Below are 20,790 nucleotides of genomic sequence, written 5' to 3' on the forward strand. Positions count from 1 at the left end.
AAAAACCTTATAGAATTAGGGTAAACTCGATGAAAACTATGATTCTTTCAAAAAACTACCCCTCCTAGGTAAAAACCTTACGAAATCGGGGTAACCTCGATGAAAACTGCAATTCTTTTAGAAAACTGCCCCTCCTAGGTAAAAACCTTACGGAATCGGTGTAACCTCGATGAAAGCTGCAATTCTTTTAGAAAATTGCCCCTCCTGGGTAAAAACGTAAGGAATTAGGGTAAACTTGATGAAAACTGCGATTCTTATAGAAAACTACCCCTCCTAGGTAAAAACCTTATAGAATCGGGGTAACCTCGATGAAAACTGCAATTCTTTTAGAAAACTGCCCCTCCTAGGTAAAAATCGTACGGAATCAAGGTAAACTCAACGAAAACTACGATTCTTTTAGAAAATTGCCCCTCCTAGGTAAAAACCTTACAGAATTGGGTAACCTCGACGAAAACTACAATTCTTTTAGAAAACTGCCCCTCCTAGGTAAAAACCGTATGGAATCAGGGTAAAACTCGATGAGAACTACGACTCTTTTAGAAAACTGCTCCTCTTAGGTAAAAAACCATACGAAATCAAGGTAAACTCGATGAAAACTATGATTCTTTTAGAAAACTGCCCCCAGGTAAAAACCTTACGGAATCAGGGAAACCTTGATGAAAATTGTAATTTCTTTTAGAAAGCTGCCCCTCCTAGGTAAAAACCTTACAGAATCAGGGTAAATTCGATGAAAACTACGATTCTTTTAGAAAACTGCCCCTCCTAGGTAAAAACCTTGCAGAATCGGGGTAACCTTGATGAAAACTGCGATTCTTTTAGAAAACGGTCCCCCTAGGTAAAAACCTTACAGAATCGGGGTAACCTTGATGAAAATTGTAATTTCTTTTAGAAAGCTGCCCCTCTTAGGTAAAAACCTTACAAAGTCGGGGTAACCTCGATGAAAACTGTGATTCTTTTAGAAAAATGTCCCTCCTAGGTAAGAACTGTATGGAATCAGGGTAAACTCGATGAAAACTACAATTCTTTTAGAAAATTGCCCCTCCTAGGTAAAAACCGTATGGAATCAGGGTCAACTCGGTGAAAACTGCGATTCTTTTAAAAAGTTGCCTCTCCTAGGAAAAAACCTTACGGAATTGAGGTAACCTCGATGAAAATTGCAATTCTTTTAGAAAACTGCCCTTCCTAGGTAAAAAAACCTTAGAGAATCGGGATAAATTCGATGAAAACTGCAATTCTTTTAGAAAGTTGCCCCTCTTAGGTAAAATCCATAAGAAATCAGGGTAAACTCGACAAAAACTGCAATTCTTTTAGAAAACTACCCCTCATAGGTAAAAACCTTATGGAATCAGGTTAAATTCGACGAATACTATGATTCTTTTAGAAAACTGTCGCTCCTAGGAAAAACCCTTATGGAATCAGGGGTGAACTCGAGACAAAGAAAACCATATTAAAGGTAACCAAGGCTAAGTAAGGCAAAGTACAATCTCAAGAAGCACTCTTAATTTTCAATGATTATTATTTTTTTTTTACATATGTTGTTATTAAAATGTTCCAGTCCTTTTTCTTTTGGCTAATCACGATTCTTCTACTGGTTAAACTGCCAAACACCATTGGAACACCAAGCTTTCCCACGACTAAATAACATGTTTGTGCAACCAACTCTAATGTCATGTTTCGAAGGAGCTAGCTTATACCTGGGAGGCCTCTTGAGTCTACCACAGGCTCTCTTTATGATGCCAGAGTGAGTGGAAACAAATATGAAAGGGGGATGGTTTGATCTGAAAGAAATGGGCAGCTTTGAAAGAAAGCTCCTTGGGCAAAGCAAGATGAATCGAGTTCGCCTTTGCCTACTTTCGACCAAAACAAGAGATTGAGGAACCTCTAAAAGTCTTGATCATGCTAACCAACCCTTTCCCTAATGTGGTGCTTCTTTTTTTTACCCTCTTTTGCCCCCAGCACCCCACATGGAGGTTTTCACTAGGTCTGGGTGTCGCCTAATTGTTTCGCCACAGAGCCACTTCAGCTTTCATTCGGACCGGCGAAATTGGATATTGCCATGACTTGATGCTTTTACTCGAGGCACCCTTTTGGGTTTTCGCCTCGCCCTTTCAGGCCACGCCTTACTTTGTAATATCTCTCCCTCCACTCACTCTACTCCCATCATCACCAAAGGAGTGGGGAATGCTTTTGATGTCCTTCAAATGTATATGCCATATGTCTCCTTGATCATAGAGGGTGAAATTGGAAAATAGTATAGGCAACGGATTCTCCCTTTTGTGAGAAGGGAGTGAGGTAGGATGGCTGATTGGCCGAGTCACGCTTGAATTCCTCCACTACTTGCCTTTCTTCTTTGGTGCCCTCTTTTGCTTCACTTTGCCTTACTTTCTTTCTCTCTTTTTTTTCGTGTCCTATTGATCATATTTTCCCATGCGCAAATTTCCGAGAAAAGGTATCTTCAGGAGTTCTTGAGTTTCCACTTCAGCATAGTGATTGGTTTTACCTTAGCCGTTCCTCATCGGGATGGGCCTATATGAAGGGAAGAGTTAACCAGTAAGCTCAAGGGGCTAACAAGTGAATCAAAGTATGAACATGAGTTATTAACTTATTTTGGCTAAAACGAACGGCCAAAGGAGAACTCCTTTCATTTCAAAGGAAAGCATGTAACATATACACAAGAGTCACATGTTCAAGCATAATATTTTTTCACTTGATCAAGGTTAACTAGCTCAAGGAGATCTTCATCATCCATCCGGCTTAATATGAGAGTTCCTCCGGACAAACGCTTTGTTACAATGTACAAGCCTTCGTATGTAGAGGCGAACTTGCCCCTAGTGTCTTGCTGATTGCGAAGGACTAGATCACCAAGCTAGATATCGTGCGGACAGACCTTATTAAAACCACATGTCATTCGCCTCTAATAAACTAGTACATGTCTCAAGACTAATAATCGAGCTTCATCCAAAAATGCCAACTACTCATATCGCGCTCTTGCCCATTCAGCTTCTGGGATTTCTGCTTCCAGCAAGATTCTTAAAAAAGGTACCTCAATTTCTATGGGGAGCACTGCTTCCATGCTATACACAAGTGAGTAAGGGGGTTGCCCCAATTGAGGTACGGATGGAAGTTCTATATGCAAGTAATGCAAAGGGGAGCATATCCTGCCAAGACTTATAAGGGAAGGACATCTCCAGAATCTTTTCTATGTTCTTATTTGTTGCTTCTACTGCACCGCTCATTTGGGGGCGGTATGGGGAAGAATGAAGTTGCTTGATCTTGAACTGTGCACACAACTCTTTAACTTCTCTACCAACAAAATTCTTTCCATTATCAGATATGATCTCGTGTTGTTAACTCCTTGAGTTTGCTGGACTAGGAGCAGGTTATTAATATACTCCTAGTCACAGCTCAAAAGAATAATAATAAAGAAGAAAAAAAGGGCTTCCTTAGAAGCCCAATCAGTCATATTGGTGGGCTGAAACATTTTAATAAAGAAAGGGGCATGCAGTCCAACAGGCCCCAAGTTATTTGGGCTTATTTGTAATACAATAAGCATTTAATGGGCCTGTAGTAGAGCCCATTTAGTGGAACAGCAGGCCCTAAAAGAATAAATCCATTTTGATTAATTAATTGTGATGTGTCCCACTTATTTATAAGGGGATGCCACTTGTCCTATTCTAACAAGAGCACTATTTTCCCTCCTTTAACCACTTGAAGTAGGGAGACACATGTCACCCTAGGGGAGAGAGTTATTTTCCCTCCTCTAACCACTTTAAGTGGGAGGACACATGTCACCCTAGGGAAAAGGATTTATTTTCCCTCCTTTAACCACTTGAAATGGGGGGACACATGTCACCCTAAGGGAGAGAGTTATTTTCCCTCCTTTTAACCACTTGAAGTGAGGGGACACATATCACCCTAAGGGAGAGAGAATTATTTTCCCTCCTCTAACCACTTTAAGTGGGGGGACACTTGTCACCTTAGGAAGGAAGAGTTTTCTTTTCCCTCCTTAACCCATTTTAAGTGGGGTGACACTTGGCACTTTAAGAAGAGAGGCGTGGAGAGTTGCTTAACCACCTCCCTCCTCTAATATAAACCCCTCTCCTACAAGGAGAAGGGGCTAATGCCTTTTTTGTTGGCTATTACTAATTGATTTGCAGGCTTTCTAGCATTAAGAAACAAGTGGGAAGAAAAAAGAGAAGAAGATTAGTGTGGAGAGCATAAAAGAAAAAGGAAGAAGGTAGGGAATCTTGTGTTCTTCCTACACCTCTTCAATATGATACTCCTTGTGCTTCTCACATGAGATGGAAGCCCATATTCTATCAATTCCTCTCACTCCTTTCTTTCTTCCTTTTATTTTCTTTTTTTCCTTGTTTCATATTGAAATACATGTAAGGAGACAACCATCTACAGCCTTGTTCATAAAACTTGGCTGATTATGGTTCCTTAAAACCTACTAACCTATGTGTGAGGGGAAAAACCATCTACAGCCTTGTTCATGAAACTTGGCTGATTATGGTTCCTCACAGCATGATAATGCACACAACATTAATTTAAAAGCCATTTGTAGCCTTATTGATGAAACATGCTTTTTATGATACCTATTTACTTGTTATGCATACAATGTTTGTTTCTTTATATACTGGTTTTCTCTCAAATAAAGAGGGAATATATACCAGAATTTTCAAAGGAAAATTCTATAGAAAATTCATACTTAGCCTATTCATTGGTACTTTTGAATCAGAATCAAAAGGTTTTCTCTGCCCCTAGCAGGGATGTAATTAAGGGAATATCTATGTGATTTCCCGAATGGGGCTTACCTAAATGACAAAAAACCCAGTTATTAGTCTAATTGGGTGAATTATGTTATGTGAGAAATTATACTAAAAAAATTTCCACCAACACATGTGAGACCCCGTATCTGGCAATGATATGATTGCGGATGAATTGTACCATTTACTTCATTGTAGGATGAGCGATTGTCATTGCCTCTACCCATTTGGTAAAATAGTCAATAGCCACCAATACAAACTTGTGCCCTTCGATCCTTAATATTTGCCCCCAATGGAAAAACATGATGTTCTAAAAAGCTCTTTATGTCATAAAACCACGGTTTCCCATCAAGTTCTTCGTCAATCGCGAGGGTGTATACTTCATGCCAATATGCAAGTTCAGTATCATTATGCAAATCAACAAGTTCAACCTCATCTTTTTCTAAAAACCTCGTAGTTGACCCCAAAGCTGCCAAAGCATCAGCAAAATTATTGTCTTGATGAGGTAAATAATTAAAAGTAACACTCCTAAAACTCTTCACTTCTTGAAGGCAATTATAATAGAGGGCCAACTGATCATCCCGGACTTCCCAAATTGTGCACCCCTTTGACCTGCCTCGTTTCTTCCTTCAATTTTTCCACATCATCCTTGAGGGGGGTTTGGAATGGGGAAGGTGGTATGGTGAATTTGGGATCATCCTCGCCAAAAAGAGTTGGAGAGGGCTAAGTATAGGCTTGCCCTGGAAAGCTGAAGGTGGGTTGACGTGGGGGTTGATGGTAGGATTGTTTAGGAAAGGCTGGTTTAGAAGAAGGCTGACAATAAGGTTGTTCTGCGAAGCTAAAGTTTGGTTGAGGTGAAGGCTAGTGGTAGGATTGCTCCGCAAAGTTGAAAGATGATTGTGGTGAGGGTTATCGTGATGAAGCAGTGAACGTAAAGGAAGGGGGTGTAAAAGTAGTGTTAGGGGTTGGTGTATTGGGCGGCATGCTAGCTGAGGTGCCACCTGACATTGGTGTTTGGGTATTGGTAGAAGAGGGAGGAGGCGGTGCTGATCGATTATGTTGTTCACGAAAATCCGCGAACTGGGCTATTACCTCTTCTAACTACTCTTGAAGTTTGAGGTGCTCAATGTATGGGAAGTCTGGGATGATCAGTTGGCCCTCTATTATAATTGCCTTCAAGAAGTGAAGAGTTTTAGGAGTGTTACTTTTAATTATATACCTCATTAGGACAACCATTTTGCTGATGCCTTGGTAGCTTTGGGGTCAACTACAAGGTTTTTAGAAAAAGATGAGGTTGAACTTGTTGATTTGCATAATGATACTGAACCTGCATATTGGCGTGAAGTATACACCCTCACGATTGACGAAGAACTTGATGGGAAACCGTGGTTTTATGACAACAAGAACTTTTTAGAATATCATGTTTTTCCATTGGGGGCAGATATTAAGAATCGAAGGGCACAAGTTTGTATTGGTGGCTATTGACTATTTTACCAAATGGGTAGAGGCAATGACCATTGCTCATCCTACAATGAAGAAAATGAAACAATTCATCCGCAATCATACCATCACTAGATACGGGGTCTCACATGAGATCATATCTGATAATGGAAAGAATTTTTTTGGTAGAGAAATTAAAGAGTTATGTGCACAATTCAAGACCAAGCAGCTTCGTTCTTCCCCATACTGCCCCCAAATGAACGGTGAAGTAGAAGCAGCAAATAAGAATATAGAAAAGATTCTAAAGAAGATGTCCCTCATTCATAAGTCTTGGCAGGATATGCTCCCCCCCCCCCCCCCTTGCATTACTTGCATATAGAACTTCCACCCGTACCTCACCTGGGCAACCCCTTACTAGTGTATAGCATGGAAGCAGTGCTCCCCGCAGAAATTGAGGTACCTTCTTTAAGAATCTTGCTGAAAGCAAAAATCCCAGAAGCTTAATGGACAAGAGTGCGATATGAGCAGTTGGAACTCTTGGATGAAGCTCAATTGACAGCCTTGAGAGATGTACAGACCTACCAGAGGAGAATGACATGCGCTTTTAATAAGGTCCGCCCACGCGATATCCAACCTGGTGATCTAGTCCTTTGCAATCAGCAAGACACTAGGGGCAAGTTCGCCCCTACATACGAAAGCCCATACATTGTAATGAGGCGTTTGTCCGGAGGAGCCCTCATATTAAGCCGAATGGATGATGAAGATCTCCCTGAGCCAATTAACCTTGATCAAGTGAAAAAATATTAAGCTTGAACATGTGACTCTTGTGTATATGCTACATACTTTCCTTTGAAATGAAAGGAAGCCTCCTTTAGCCGTTCGTTTTAGCCAAAATAAGTTAATAACCCATGTTCATACTTTGATTCACTTGTTAGCCCCTTGGGCTTACTAGTTAACTCTTCCCTTCATATAAACCCATCCCGATGAGGAACGGCTACGGTAAAACCCAGTCACAATGCTGAAGTGGAAACTCAAGAACTCCTCAAGATACCTTTTCTCAGAAATTTGCACATGGGAAAAAATGATCAATGGGACACAAAAAAGAGAGAGAGAAAAAAAGGCAAAGCGAAGCAAAAGAGGGCAATAAAGAAGAAAGGCAAGTTGAGGAATTCAAGCGTGACTGGGCCAATCAGCCATCCTACCTCACTCCCTTCTCTTCACAAAAGGAAGAATCTGTTGCCTATACTATTTTCCAATTTCGCCCTCTATGATCAAGGAGACATATGGCATATACAAGCGCCTATACTCTTTGGGCTTCTAATACACCTATTTATAGGTGTTTCGGCACCCCTCTTTTTTAATAAAAAATATGTGAAAAAAGCTCCCCAAAAACCAAATGTTGAAAAAAAAAAAAAAACAAAACCGTGTGGTTTTAACTACCAATACACAGGGGTGTATTGATAATTTGAACTTTGGCTGGGACCGGGGTAAGAAAGTCAGGTGTTTTTTTATTTTCAGGTTGAGCTCTAGCCTAACCATTCAAGAACCCAAGCCCGATCCAGTTATATAGGTGTTGAAGGGTATTCAAGTAATTAGATTATTTAATATAACACATTGATATTTATTCCAATCCAATGGTTTACATACATCTAATAACTTCATTCCACTTGGAGGGTTTAATTTTAGCCTCCAAATTTCAACCCTACTTGCTAAAAAATCAATAAACCCTAAGGTTGTTTATGGTTTGAAATAAAAGGTAGGGAAACTTGTACCCAAGATGATAAATTTCAGAAAGTATTAGTCCATATCAGCCAATATGTACCATCCCAATGAGGGTCCAATACGTGGAACACTATGAAACCTTTGGCTTCATTTCTTTTCATCTGTATCGGACCGATATGAACCCACATCACATCAAGTCATTTCTATATCAGCCGATACATGCCCAATATGGACCAATACTATGTATGTATAGGCTGATACATTCGGATTTTTAATATTATTTAATTTAATGTCATTCCTTCTCTCTAATAACTCCTATAATTGCTCCCAATAGCTACTCTCTCTAATAACTCCAATCCCACTATATCAATAATAGATCAAACAAGTTGTGTCTGTCTAATGGATAGATCCAAGGCTTACAATGGCTTTTTATGAAGATTGTCAAGAGGTGCTAAAAGGCGACTTGGGTGATGTTTTTAAAGAATCTGCAGACAATTACATAGTAAGCCCTAGAGTCAATGCCTTGTTCTTGGCTCTAATCCCTAAGAAGACTAATGCCAACCAGACAAAGATTTTAGGTCTATTAATTTGGTGCAAGTATCTATACAATCTTGGCCAAAGTGCTCTCTTTGAGGATCAAAAAAGTTCTCCCTTCTATCATCAGCCATAACCAAGGGGCTTTCATTAAAACACTACAAATAACAAATCATATTCTAATCACGAATGAAGGTGTGGAGGAGATGAAAAGATCTAGGCAAAGAGGCTTTGTCTGTAAATTGGATCTTGAAAAGGCCTATGACTTGGTGGATTGGCAATTCTTATCAGAGGTGTTGAGGAACTATGAGTTTGGAGAGATAGGGTGTAGATGGATTCTTTGAAGTGTTAATACCTATCACTACACTATCTTGGTTAATGGTGTGGTGAAGGATTTCTTTCCAACTTGCATAGGTGTCAGGCAAGGGGATCCACTCTCTCCATTCCTATTTACTTTAGTAGCTAAGTGTTTAGTAGAATCATCACTAAGGTTTATAGGGAAGATACCATTAGGGGTTAGAGAATAAGAAGGAACCAGATCCCAAACACCCATCTTCAGTTTGCATATGATTTGATGATTTTTTGTGAAGGGTGTTAGTGAGAAGGTAAAAAACTTAAAAGAGTTGATCGAAGATTTTGAAAGAATCTCTAATCTGAAAAATAAATTTGGAAAAGAGCAGCATAGCAAGTATTAACTTGGAGGATAGGGAGGTCGAGGCTATTGTGAAGTGTCTTGAGTGTTCCATCTCATCATGGTCATTGTCCTATTTAGGGCTTCTGTTAGGGGCAAATCCTAGGGAGGGTAGGTTTTGGATTCTACTGCTACAAAAGTTTGAGAAGAAATTAGCTTCGTGGAAAAGGATTACATCTCTTTGGGTAGTAGGATCACCCTAATAAGAGCTACATTGGTGAATGTACCCACTTGCTTTTTGTCTGTCTTTAGGATACCACCTAGGGAAGTTAGGAAGTTAGAGAAGTTAATGAGAGACTTCCTTTAGAAATTACAACAAGGAGAAAGAGCATCATTTGATTAAGTGGGAAATTGTATGCAGAAGGAAAGAGGAGGGTTTGAGGATAAGGAGGGTGGTTCCAAGAAATCTATCAATGTTAGGGAAATGGTTCTGGCATTGACCGTTGGAGAGCGAGAGGCGTTGGCATAAGTGGTGGGAAACATCCATGGCAGCTCAAAGAATGGGTGGGATGCAAGTGTATCAAGGTAGGCTAGTCTAGCAACACTTTGGAAGGCCATTCACAACACTCTTACTCAATTTCTATGGTTTGTTAGGTACGAAGTTTGTTTTGGTAATTTTCTCTAGTTTTAGGAGGATATTTGAGTGGGAAATACCCCCTTTAAAGGACCTTTTCCCTTTGTTGTTCTCCATTTCATTGTATAGAAAAGATGTGGCCTCAAAAGTTTTTCTCCATGATGCGAGGCGTTCCACTACCTAGAGGCGTGAGGCGTAGTTCAAAACGCAAGAGGCGTAAGCCTCCTTAAGAGGAAGGGGAGGAGGATGATGAAGAGGAAGGGGTATATCATTTTTATCTTTTTTTTTAATAAAAATCTTTTATATTAAGAAGAATAAAGATGCACAACATTAGTTGAAGGGGAGGGGGGGCAAACCACTTTCTTTCCCCTTATCTTTTCATCCCTTCCCTTTCCTTTTCTTTTCTTTTCTTTTCTTTCCTTTTCTCTTTTTTTTTTCTTCCCTTTCTTTTTCTTTCCCTTCCCTTTCTTTTCCTTTCCCTTTTTTCTTTTTTTCTGTCTTTTTATATAAGATGTGCATGAGGCGTATGCCTCTAGCACACCTCATGAAAAAAGCACATGAGGCATACACCTCTTGCACTTGAGGCATACGCCTCAGAGGTGTCAGCGCCTCTAGCATACACCTAAAGGCATTTTGGGAGCACCTTGCCTGGAGGCACGCCTCTAGGCGTACGCCTCCCACGCCTTTTAAAACACTGCCTTGAAGTGGACATTATGGGAAGAAAGGAATACTAGAATCTTTCAAGAAAGGAAAGGAATGTTAGAGTCAACAGCACGGGGATATTTTAGTCATTTCATAGTATTTTACTTAAAATTGTTTTGCCTATTGTGTCTAAGGTTAAGTAGAGAGCCCCATACTTAAAGAGGGGCACAAAGCTCTTTGTACTTAATGTTGCAAATATATATTAATTCTGGTCAACTGAGAGAGTGGCTTCCTCTCTCTTGGAGACCAGCTCAACCATCTCTTCATTTTCTCTTCTTTTTTTTTTGATCAATAACTCTGAAAAGATTTCATTAATTAGAAAAATTTAGGAAACAACAAGTTGTGAAAGAAGCCAGCTTTAGTAAGCTGACCCGGAAAGAATTACAAATGTGCCCAAAACTTATGTGTTCTTTGAACCCCATGCTTTGCTAAGCTATCTGCCAAACTGTTGGCAGATTTCCTAACCCATCCCACCTGAATTGACATGTTCCTTGACATCCATTTAAGTCTTTGGAATTCATTCTTCAACTGCCATGTCACCCCTTCCCCTTTCTGCAACCATTTTATCGCAATTTTTGAGTCTCCCTCGATGATCAGTCTATTAAAACCCAACTCTTTAGCCTTCTCAATCCCATATGCTGCAGCTAGAAACTCTGCCCTTGCCACATCACCCTGCTCCACAGGACCAGAGTACAGAGCAATAATGTTTCCATTTTAATCTCTAATGCCCCCCCCCATGCCTGAAGGGCCTGGATTACCCACACAACTCCCATCAAAGCTCAGCTTCTTCCAACCATCTGTTGGAGGAGAATCTCTTCATTTTCATTTCTCTTTCTCTCTTCCTCTTCTCCATCCTTCTCTCTCTTTTTATTTCAGGAAGTAAACCAGATCTGATCAAACCACTAACATGGTATCAGAGCCCTGATTTTCTTCCCAGTTTTTTTTTTCTTTTCCAGCACCTTCCAACACATCTATTCTGAATTTTCTTGGTGATTACCTAGATGATCGAAGAAAGAATAAAAAGGAGTGGTTGTTTTTTGTCTAGGGAGGTATTCATGCCTCCAGTTGCAGTAGAAAGTGTTGTTTCAATGAAGTTTTAGAGAAACCCTCTACTGTCAGCAGTAAAAAGTGTTGCTTCAATGATCTAAAAGGGCACAGTTATGGATTTCTGGACTTATTGTGGTTGGTCTATTAGCAGGTATGCATAAGAAGTGATTTTCTGTGTGTTTCTTGTTGATGGAAGTGAGTGTCAAGTGTGAAAACAGTGCTGAAATCAGTTACAGCACATGTTTCAGTTGTAGTTAATTGGTAGTGGTGTAGTGTGGTGCTGTGAAGTGAAATTTTCTTTCTTTTTATATACCCATGGCAGCCCTAGGAGAGAACAGTGATCAAAAATCCAGTGTTATGATCCCCCCCCCCCAATTTTCTAAATGTACAAATGAGATCTACCAAACTGAATGTGAGAATTATGTGCTATGGGCCAAGTGAGTGGAGGTCTTCCTTAGAGCCAAGAAGGTGAAACATGTAAAAGAAGAAAAACCCTGGGCTAATTCTCAAGGATATAGTTATTGGGAACAATAAGATGCACACTTGCAGAGATTATGACATGGTTGTGGAATATTATGGAACCGAAAATCAGTGTGAATTTAATGTTTCTTGATACGGCTAAGGAGATATGGGATCATGCCAAGAAGCTTTGTTCTGGAAAATATAATACTACAGAGTGTATCAGTTCTATCAAGAATATTTTAATTTATAACAACGAAATCAAACACTTGAAGAATATTATGCTAATATGAGGAACCTTCAGAAAGAGCTCAATATTTATCATCCTTTGACATCAGATGTTAAAATTCAGCAACAACAAAGGGAACAACTGGATGTGACCAGAATTTTAGTGGGTTTTAAGGCTAAGTATGAACTAGTTAGATCTCATATTCTAGGAGGCTCTGCTCTTCCCTCTCTTGAGGAGGTGTTTGCACAACTTCGTAGGATTACTATTGGATCTTCAAAGAGTTCCATAGTTTTAGTCTTTCAAATAGATCAACCTTTGTAGTGATGAGAAGGGGAGGCCGTGTAAATAGAGGAGGAGGTTGTCATAGACCTATGTTGCAATGTGGTGGTGGATGTAGTGGAGATCGAGACTCAGGGGGAGGTCATAGTAAAGGTCATAGTTATGGGCCTAGGAAGTGTACACACTGTGGCATGGAAGGACACACCATTAACTTTTGCTATGATCTACATGGGCTAATCATGGAGCAATAAGAAGTGGTGAAGCAATTAATACCCAACAGACTAACCAAGCACCTTCTACATCTACTAGTGCCTCTGGGAAGGAGATGATGAGTATTCCCAACAGAATATGGCTACTCTTGCCCAGTTAGGTATGGCTTGTCTGGCTTTCAAACCTTCACTCTGGATTATCTATTTTGGAGCTTCCGATCATATGGCTAAGACTCCAGGTTTGTTTTCCTCCCTTTCTCCATCTTCTACATCACAAACAATTACTTTAGCTGATGCTTCTACCTCTCCCATTTGTGGTGTTGCCAAAGTAGACATTGCATTATTATCTTTATCTTTAGTTGTGTATGTGCCCAAATTCCCTTTTAGCCTTATGTTTGTTAGAAAATTGACCAAACCTATAACTTTCTTTCCTAGCTCTTGTGCTTTTCAAGATCTCGAGACAGGGATGAAAATTGGTAGAGGGCATGAAGCCGGTGGATTGTATTATCTTGATGGTGGTGATTCGACAGTAGCTCTTCAATCCTCTCTTACACCTCTCCAATGGCATTGCAAACTTGGTTATCCATCTCTCAAGAGTCTTCAGTTACTAGTTCCGTCATTGTGTCGTCTTTCTTCATTGGAATGTGTGTCGTGTCAGTATGGGAAACATCATCGGGTTCCCTTCAGTCCTAGAGTCAATAGTTGTAGTTTGAGTCCTTTTTCTTTGGTCCATTCTGATATTTGGGGTCGAAACAGAGTTATGTCATACAATGGTTATAAGTACTTTGTAATTTTTGTTGTTGATTAATCAACAATGACATGGCTTTATCTTATGAAAGAAAATAGTGAATTGTTCTCCATTTTTCAAAAATTCTATGCTGAAATCCACACTCAATTTGGTGTTCACATTAAGATTCTTCATTCTGATAATGGCAAAGAATATTTCTACACACTGTTTCAAGAATACTTAGAACAACACGGGATCATTCATCAAACCTCTTGCACTTATACACATCAACAAAATGGGATGGTTGAATGCAAGAACTGTCATATACTTGAGATTGTCCGGTCCCTTTTGCATCATATGAGTGTTCCTAAACATTTTTGGAGTGATGTTGTTCTTACAACTCGTTTCCTTATTAACTGGATGCCATTGTTTATCCTTGAAGGTCAATCTCCCTTCTCAATTTTGTTTCCTACATTGTCTCCCTTTCCTCTTATTCCCAGGGTTTTTAGGTGTGTATGCTTTGTTCATAATCTGTGGACAAGTCAAATGCATACTCTACAAAATGTACCTTTCTTGGCTACTCCCGAACACAGAAGAGTTACAAGTGTTATAATCCTTCTTCTCAGTGTTCCTTTGTGTGCCCTGATGTCACCTTCTTTGAGTTTGTCCTATTCTTTACAAGTAGTAATATTTCTTCTTCATCCCCTTGTGCTCCCACTTCCAATTCCTATTGATGGCCCCATTCCTCGTATTCATGTTGCTTCCAAGTCTTCACCTCCTTTGTAGGTTCCTACTAAGTGACCACCATTCAGGCACATGTATACGCATCGACCGATACCGGCTCCTCCTCTCGTCTCTTCTCTATCAACAAATCCGACAATCGTTTCTAACCCTTTAGTGCCCTCTCAGCCTGACCTTGATCTTCCCATTGCTTTGCGTAAAGGTAAATGTAGTTGTACTCATAGTTTTCAAGGTGCCAAGTTGAGGCTAAGCGACAGGGGGGCACCTTGTCACCTAGTCGCCTAGGCGATGGATTTTTTTAAGTAAAAACATGTATCCTAGGGTAGTTCCCTAGGTTCCATAACCATATTTCCTTAATAAATATCCATAATTTTCATAAGAAAAGTATACATTTCATGTTAAAGTAAAGAAAATCAACATATTCCAACATATTCACGAGAAGAAAAAGAAGAAAGAAAAGAAATATAGGGGCTGAACCCCTATTTCTATTACAGGAAAAGAAGAAAAGAAAAGGTGGAAGAGGAAGAAATTAGTATATAAACACACAAAATTAGTAAAGAAAACGAAGAAAATGTGTTGATTGGACAACATTTTATGTTCTTCGTTACTTCTTGGTTCAGGTTTTGAAGCCTTTGAAGGTTCAATACAGCATTTAGCAATGTTTGTGTTGATTAAACCCTAACAAATAAGAAAATAATAAAAAAAAATTGGTGTATAAACACACAAAATGAATATTTTAGTTTAAAAATGTCTACTTTATAATTATTGAAGGGATAAGAGATCCATCATATGGATGGCCAAAACCTGCAGGTAGGTTGAGCGAAATTTCAAAAATTTCTCTCTCTCCCATGTGGGAATCACATTCCCTATTTTAAAAAACCGCATTTTCAATGATCAATCTTGAATCTAAACCAGACTAGACCTAAAACCAAAAGGTAGGACAGGAATATACCTGATATGGAGTAGTAGTAACCCCCAACGAAGGTGTTCACGCCCAAGGAGAATACCAAAGACTGCTCCCACTGAAGATGACACAACGTACGGTGGAGCAGAATCAGCAGGATGGCTCTTCAGCAAGAGCCTGATTCTTCACCAAGAATCTGATGGAGGGCGAGTGAGCACGACTTCAGATCGCCTTTTCTGCCAAAAGGTGATATCAAGAACCCTTTCTTGATCGCTCCTACAGGTGGAGATCGAACTGGTAATGGCGGCAATAACAGGAGAAGGCAAGAGCAAAACATGGCATCAGTCCAACTATATGCTATCTTCTCTCTTGTATCAGTAAAACTGAAGGGATGAACTAGAGGTTCGCCCTGCTCCTCTATTTATAGCCTTAAAGAGAGCATCTCTATCTTATTAAGAGTTTCCTAATCCAAATCTTGTATTTGGATCTGGACTCTCTTTAAGAGATAAGGATAATCCCTTATCTTATCTGCAGATAAAGATCAGCCCTCCTAATCTAATTAGGAGTTTCCTGATCCAAATCTTTATTTGGATCTGAACTCTCTGAGTGGATAGGGACAATCCCTTATCCTATCTATTGATCTAAATCCCAGAACCACCCCTCTTTAATTAATCTAATTAAGCCCGTTCGAATTGGGCTTTAGGCCCATTAAGTCTATGTGCTCACTTATCCTCCAAACTGCTGCCCAATTGGATATACTTGTATGGCGCGGAACCCAAACATTGATCTACACATCAGCCACATGGGTTCAACCCAGCCTCTGTTACAAGACCTAGCCGAATTCACTATAGGAGACAGTGAACCCCTAAGTCCATCACCATGGGCTCTTAATGGGCCCAACATTTACACTAAATGGTCCTTGGGTCAAGCCACCTTATAAAAACCCAAGGACTGTGGGCAGATGCAAGATTAACCCATCAGGCATTACCCTCAATGGTCTTACACTTAACCTCTCAGCCCATAATGATTAAACACTACCCGACAAGAGAGGACCTCTCCCCCGACTACAAGGTACAGTGCTACACTCTCTACTCACATGGATCCCGAGAATTAAAACCTTTTACAAACATTTTGAAACCATAATATATATATATATATATATGTTGTATATCTCTATATAAATATATTTTGCAAAACAAATTTCAACGGTTGAAATCGGTTGCCGGCAACTTTGGTTTTCATCAAAGAGAGTGCATCCCTGATCATTCACTTTGTCCAACAAAGGGGCTAATCTTGTCACTATGATCACCCACTCAGATGAATTCTTGGACTGTCCCAACATACCCAGGTTTTGACCCCCTCTAAGGATCTCACTAATTGGCATATCAAAGACAGCCAAATCCGACACCTAGTGCAGTATCATAATCGAGTCTAGGGGTCAGGTGTAACATTCCAGTTTTGCCCATCTATCTCCAAGGTCCAGGGCAATACTAGAATTTTAATCCAGTTCAGGGCTTCAAGAAAATCCACACTGCATGTACCTCAGGTCTCACCCTAGCAGCTGAGACAAGCCAGTCCAACCAACTTGGCTATACATCAGTGTCAGCCTTGGCAAGATAAATCTCCCCAGATCTATCCAATGGCTGTGAAGATTCTAAACTAACACGAGTCTCATAAGTATCCAATTTAAGGGTATTACACAAAAACACACCATAATAACACAAATCAAATATGTACTTTATTCATTTACATTAAATGTCATAATGTACACCATTCTTATTGAAGCTAAGGGCATTTAGCAATGTTTGTGTTGATTAAACCCTAATAAATAATAAAATAATAAAAAGAAATTGGTGTATAAACACACAAAATGAATATTTTAGTTTAAAAATGTCTATTTTATAATTATAACCTCAAAAAATTAAGAATATAAAGGTTTTTTATAACATGCTATAGAAAACTACTTGGCGATTAGTCAAGGCGAGCCTCCAAGGGCGCCTTGTCGCCTTGACAACGATGGTTGTACTTTGCATCCTATTTCTAACTATGTTTCTATCTCTCATCTTTCTGCTTCCCATCTTCAATTTGTCTCCCTTTTGTCTATTGTTTCTATTCCTAAGAATGTCTAGGAAGCTATCACCTCCCTAGAGTGGCGCCAAGCAATGGAAGGAGAACTCCCAACACTTGATCATAATCACATGTAGGGGCTCACCACTCTCCCTCCTAGCAAACATGTTATAGGTTGTAAATGGGTGCATACCGTCAAATACTTACCAGATGGAAGCATAGAGCACATGAAGTCTAGGTTGGTTGCCAAGGGGTACTCTCAATTGTATGGAGCGGATTATATAGAAAAGTTCTCTCTTGTTTCCATAATAGGCTTAGTTTGTGTGTTGATATCCATAGTAGCTATGTATGACTAGCCCTTATTTCAGCTTGACATTAAGAATGCCTTCCTACATGGCGACCTTAGTGAAAAAGTGTATATGAAGCAACCACCAAGGTTTGTTGCTCAGGGGGAGGATGGTAAGGTGTGTAGAGTTAAGAAGGCAATTGAGACTGAAACAATCTCCATGTGCCTAGTTTGGTAGATTTAGTGAGGTAGTTAATGATTTCAATATGAAGCAATGTTAGGTTGATCATTCGGTGTTCAGCTATGATTTGAAACTGGAAAGGTTCTGTTGGTGGTTTATGTAGATGACATTGTTATTATAGGTAGTGATAAGTTGGGGATTGATAAATTGAAGGTTTTTCTGTAATGATCAGTTTCAAACAAAAGACCTTGGCAAACTAAAATACTTTCTAGGAATAGAAGTTGCAAGAGCGAAGCATGACATCAATTTGTGTCAAATGAAGTATGTACTTAGCTTGTTAGAAGAGACAAGATTGTTGGGTACTAACCCAGCTAAAACACCCATTGAGCCCACCATCAAACTAAGCATTGATGCTGGTGAAGAATTTGATGATCCTCGGAGTTACAAGAGGTTAGTAGTAAGTTGAATTATTTGACTATTACCTAGCCTGACATTTCCTTTGTAGTGAGTGTGGTCAACCAATTCATGCAAAAGCCCTGAGTTCCTCATTAGGATGTAGTTCTGAGGATTGTATAGTATTTGAAAAGGGCTCTGTGTCATGGATTATTATAAAAATCAAGAGGAAGTCTTGAAATAGAGGGTTATAAAGATGTAGATTGGGCAGCTGAGTGTCCAATAGCTGGCATCAAAGGAGTTTTAAGAGACAACAAGGATTTTATTTGTTGAGCCTATAGTGGACCAATTGAAAATGCTGACTCTACCAAGGCTGAAGTGATGGCTACCCTCGCAAGTATTCAAATAGCTAGAAACTTGGGAAGTCAGAACCTAACCATTGTAGGTGAATCTGCAAATACCATAAAATGGTTAGGTGATAAAGAAGGTGACCCATAGATACTAAGTCATTTCCTTTCAGAGGCTAGAGACTTACTAGATCCCTTAAGTGTCAACTTGCTCTGGATTTTCAGAGATCTAAAGTTAGTAGCAGATGGTTTAGCAAAGTTTGGTGCTCTTTTAGATGTGTTGTATAATGATAGATTGCTTCTTGTGTAATCTCTTGGGGTTCCCCTTGCCCCTTTGTACATCTTCTCGTGTACTTCTTTGTTTTTCTGACCAATGTTTCTGTACCTCTTTGTTTTTCTAATGAATTCCACTTAATTTCTCTCAAAAAAAGAACATCTGTTAAGCTTTTCAAGAAGCAAGGTTATTGTGAATAGCTCCCTATATTGGTGTTCCTTCCCAAATGTAGGGATAAAAAGGGGTGGGTTCAAGGAGGGTTTTGCAAATTCCAAAGCCTCCCCACCTCCCCAAACCACCCAACCATACCTGCAACAGGTTGGATTTTCAGAATCCAAACCCTTCCCACACATGAAAATGCAAAACCCACCCTGCATTTGAGGGTAGGGTGGATTAGGTCCAAAACCCGCATCTAATTCCTTGTTACTTCCTATTTTTCATCAAGATTATTTCCTGTTATATAAAAGCAATAAACAACTGTTAGATATTCGATCAGACCTGATTTACTTCCTAAAATAAAAGGGAAAATAGAGAGGAAGAAGAGAGAAAGAAGGATAAGAAGAGAGGAGAAGATGAAGAGATTGTTTGGCTGTTCTCAAAAGAGAAAAGTCTCACTCCCCAGCCTACCAGAACAATATATATAGACGTCTAGTTTAAAGTACAATGACCATAGTGCCCCTCTTTATGTATGGGACACTTACCATGAAATGACTCAAATACCCCTGACTATCGACTCTAACAACAACCAAAATAACATGAACAAACATTAAAATTTCCAATAATTGAAATAATTCATGTTATATGTAAGCAACAAACAACCAAAGTAACATAAAAATTTCAAATAATTGAAGACAAAACATGTCATTACACAGGAGGTAGATGGCAACAGGTGTTGGAAGACCAATATAAGCACTAGGGGTACTTTAGTAAATTTAATGTACAGATTGGGGAGGGTCGTGTTTAGCCAAAACCCATACACATACAGGTTTTGAAACCCCAAAACCCCCGCCCCCACCCCAAAATCCATTATTCAAACAAAAAAAAAAAAAAACTGCCCTGATGCACCAGGTTGGGTGGAAATTGCCCTCCATACTCAAATTTGGCGTTCACACGGCCTTGCCAGCCAACACTCTCCCAGATGTCTAACATTAATTACACCATGGAGAGCCTTTGTTCTTTTCTGTTCAAGCTGCTGAGAACACCTTGAAACTTTCCATACTTCTCACCATCCTAAGCCTGCATACCAATTACCATAGCAACTTTCCATCCCTACACCTGCTTCTTTGGATTACATAAATTATCAGTTAAGGGAGAAACTGATAGATTATTGAATTTGACCCAAAAACCTTGGTGGGTCAAGTTGCATATCTTAGATAACTCACCTAAACGTCTAAAACTGCAATTCATATTCTTGATTCATTCCTTTAAGCTCTCAGTTCAATTAGTTCCTGTAGGACCTTCCTATCCTACATCAAGAGAATAATCAGAAACAAATGATGAGCCTTCCCCCCAACATACACACATACACACTCTCAGCTAAATGAGGTCATAGGAGTAGATAAATATATTTTCAACCTTTGTTCTCCCCCTGTTAAATTTCCTTATTGAAAATATAAGACCTAGAGATATGACCTTCACATGCGAGTTCCAATCTCCTGTCAAACTCATCTTCAATAGTTGAATGGTTGATAAATATCTTCTATCAAGATCCAATTCGAGTTGAAGTCAGTTCAAAATTCCTGCCCTTAGCTACGTTCCACTGCCATGATCAGAAGTGAGGGTTTAGGAAGCTTCTCACATCACCATCCTATATAAGCTGGTTGTAGAATCACTTGACAATTTATCACCCCAAAAAATAGTTAAGTCTTTGACAAACCTAATCATGTTGGCTAAACCTACTCTATACCTCATCTAGATTGCCAATTCATATCCTATGAGCATCAGCCGTCCCCAGAAATTATTAGAACCAATAGAATATCATAAGGCAAAAAAAAAACTTATCAGGAAAAGAAAAAACACAAAGCAAAAGTTGCAACTTACGTAGTTGTATGAAAAATATATGCAGTACATCTAGAGGAATCAACCACTAAATTAAAATGATAAAAAAATGTTTCGATAATTAAAAGGTCTTGACATATAAATAATAGAAAGAAATCTGCTAGTGTAAAAGAGAAGAGATACAGAACAACAATTCTTTTGAATTAGGAAATCTTAC

General features: G+C 39.3%; 1 protein-coding gene and 1 long non-coding RNA gene across 2 annotated transcripts in view; both read right to left on the bottom strand.

Annotated features, from left to right (window-relative positions):
- Positions 1 to 20,790, bottom strand: part of LOC104588627 (signal peptidase complex subunit 2-like) — a 30,229-nt gene that overhangs the window by 8,725 nt on the left and 714 nt on the right. The gene's annotated exons all lie outside the window — the stretch shown is intronic.
- On the bottom strand, positions 1,513 to 20,784 carry LOC148791692 (uncharacterized). The gene is made up of 2 exons (XR_016076657.1): positions 20,208 to 20,784; positions 1,513 to 20,041 (listed from the first exon to the last, which is right to left on the bottom strand). It is a non-coding gene; the product is annotated as an uncharacterized LOC148791692 (long non-coding RNA).

Source organism: Nelumbo nucifera, chromosome 5, assembly GCF_055504915.1.
Source record: "Nelumbo nucifera cultivar China Antique chromosome 5, China Antique-T2T, whole genome shotgun sequence".
NCBI classification, from domain to species: Eukaryota; Viridiplantae; Streptophyta; class Magnoliopsida; order Proteales; family Nelumbonaceae; genus Nelumbo; species Nelumbo nucifera.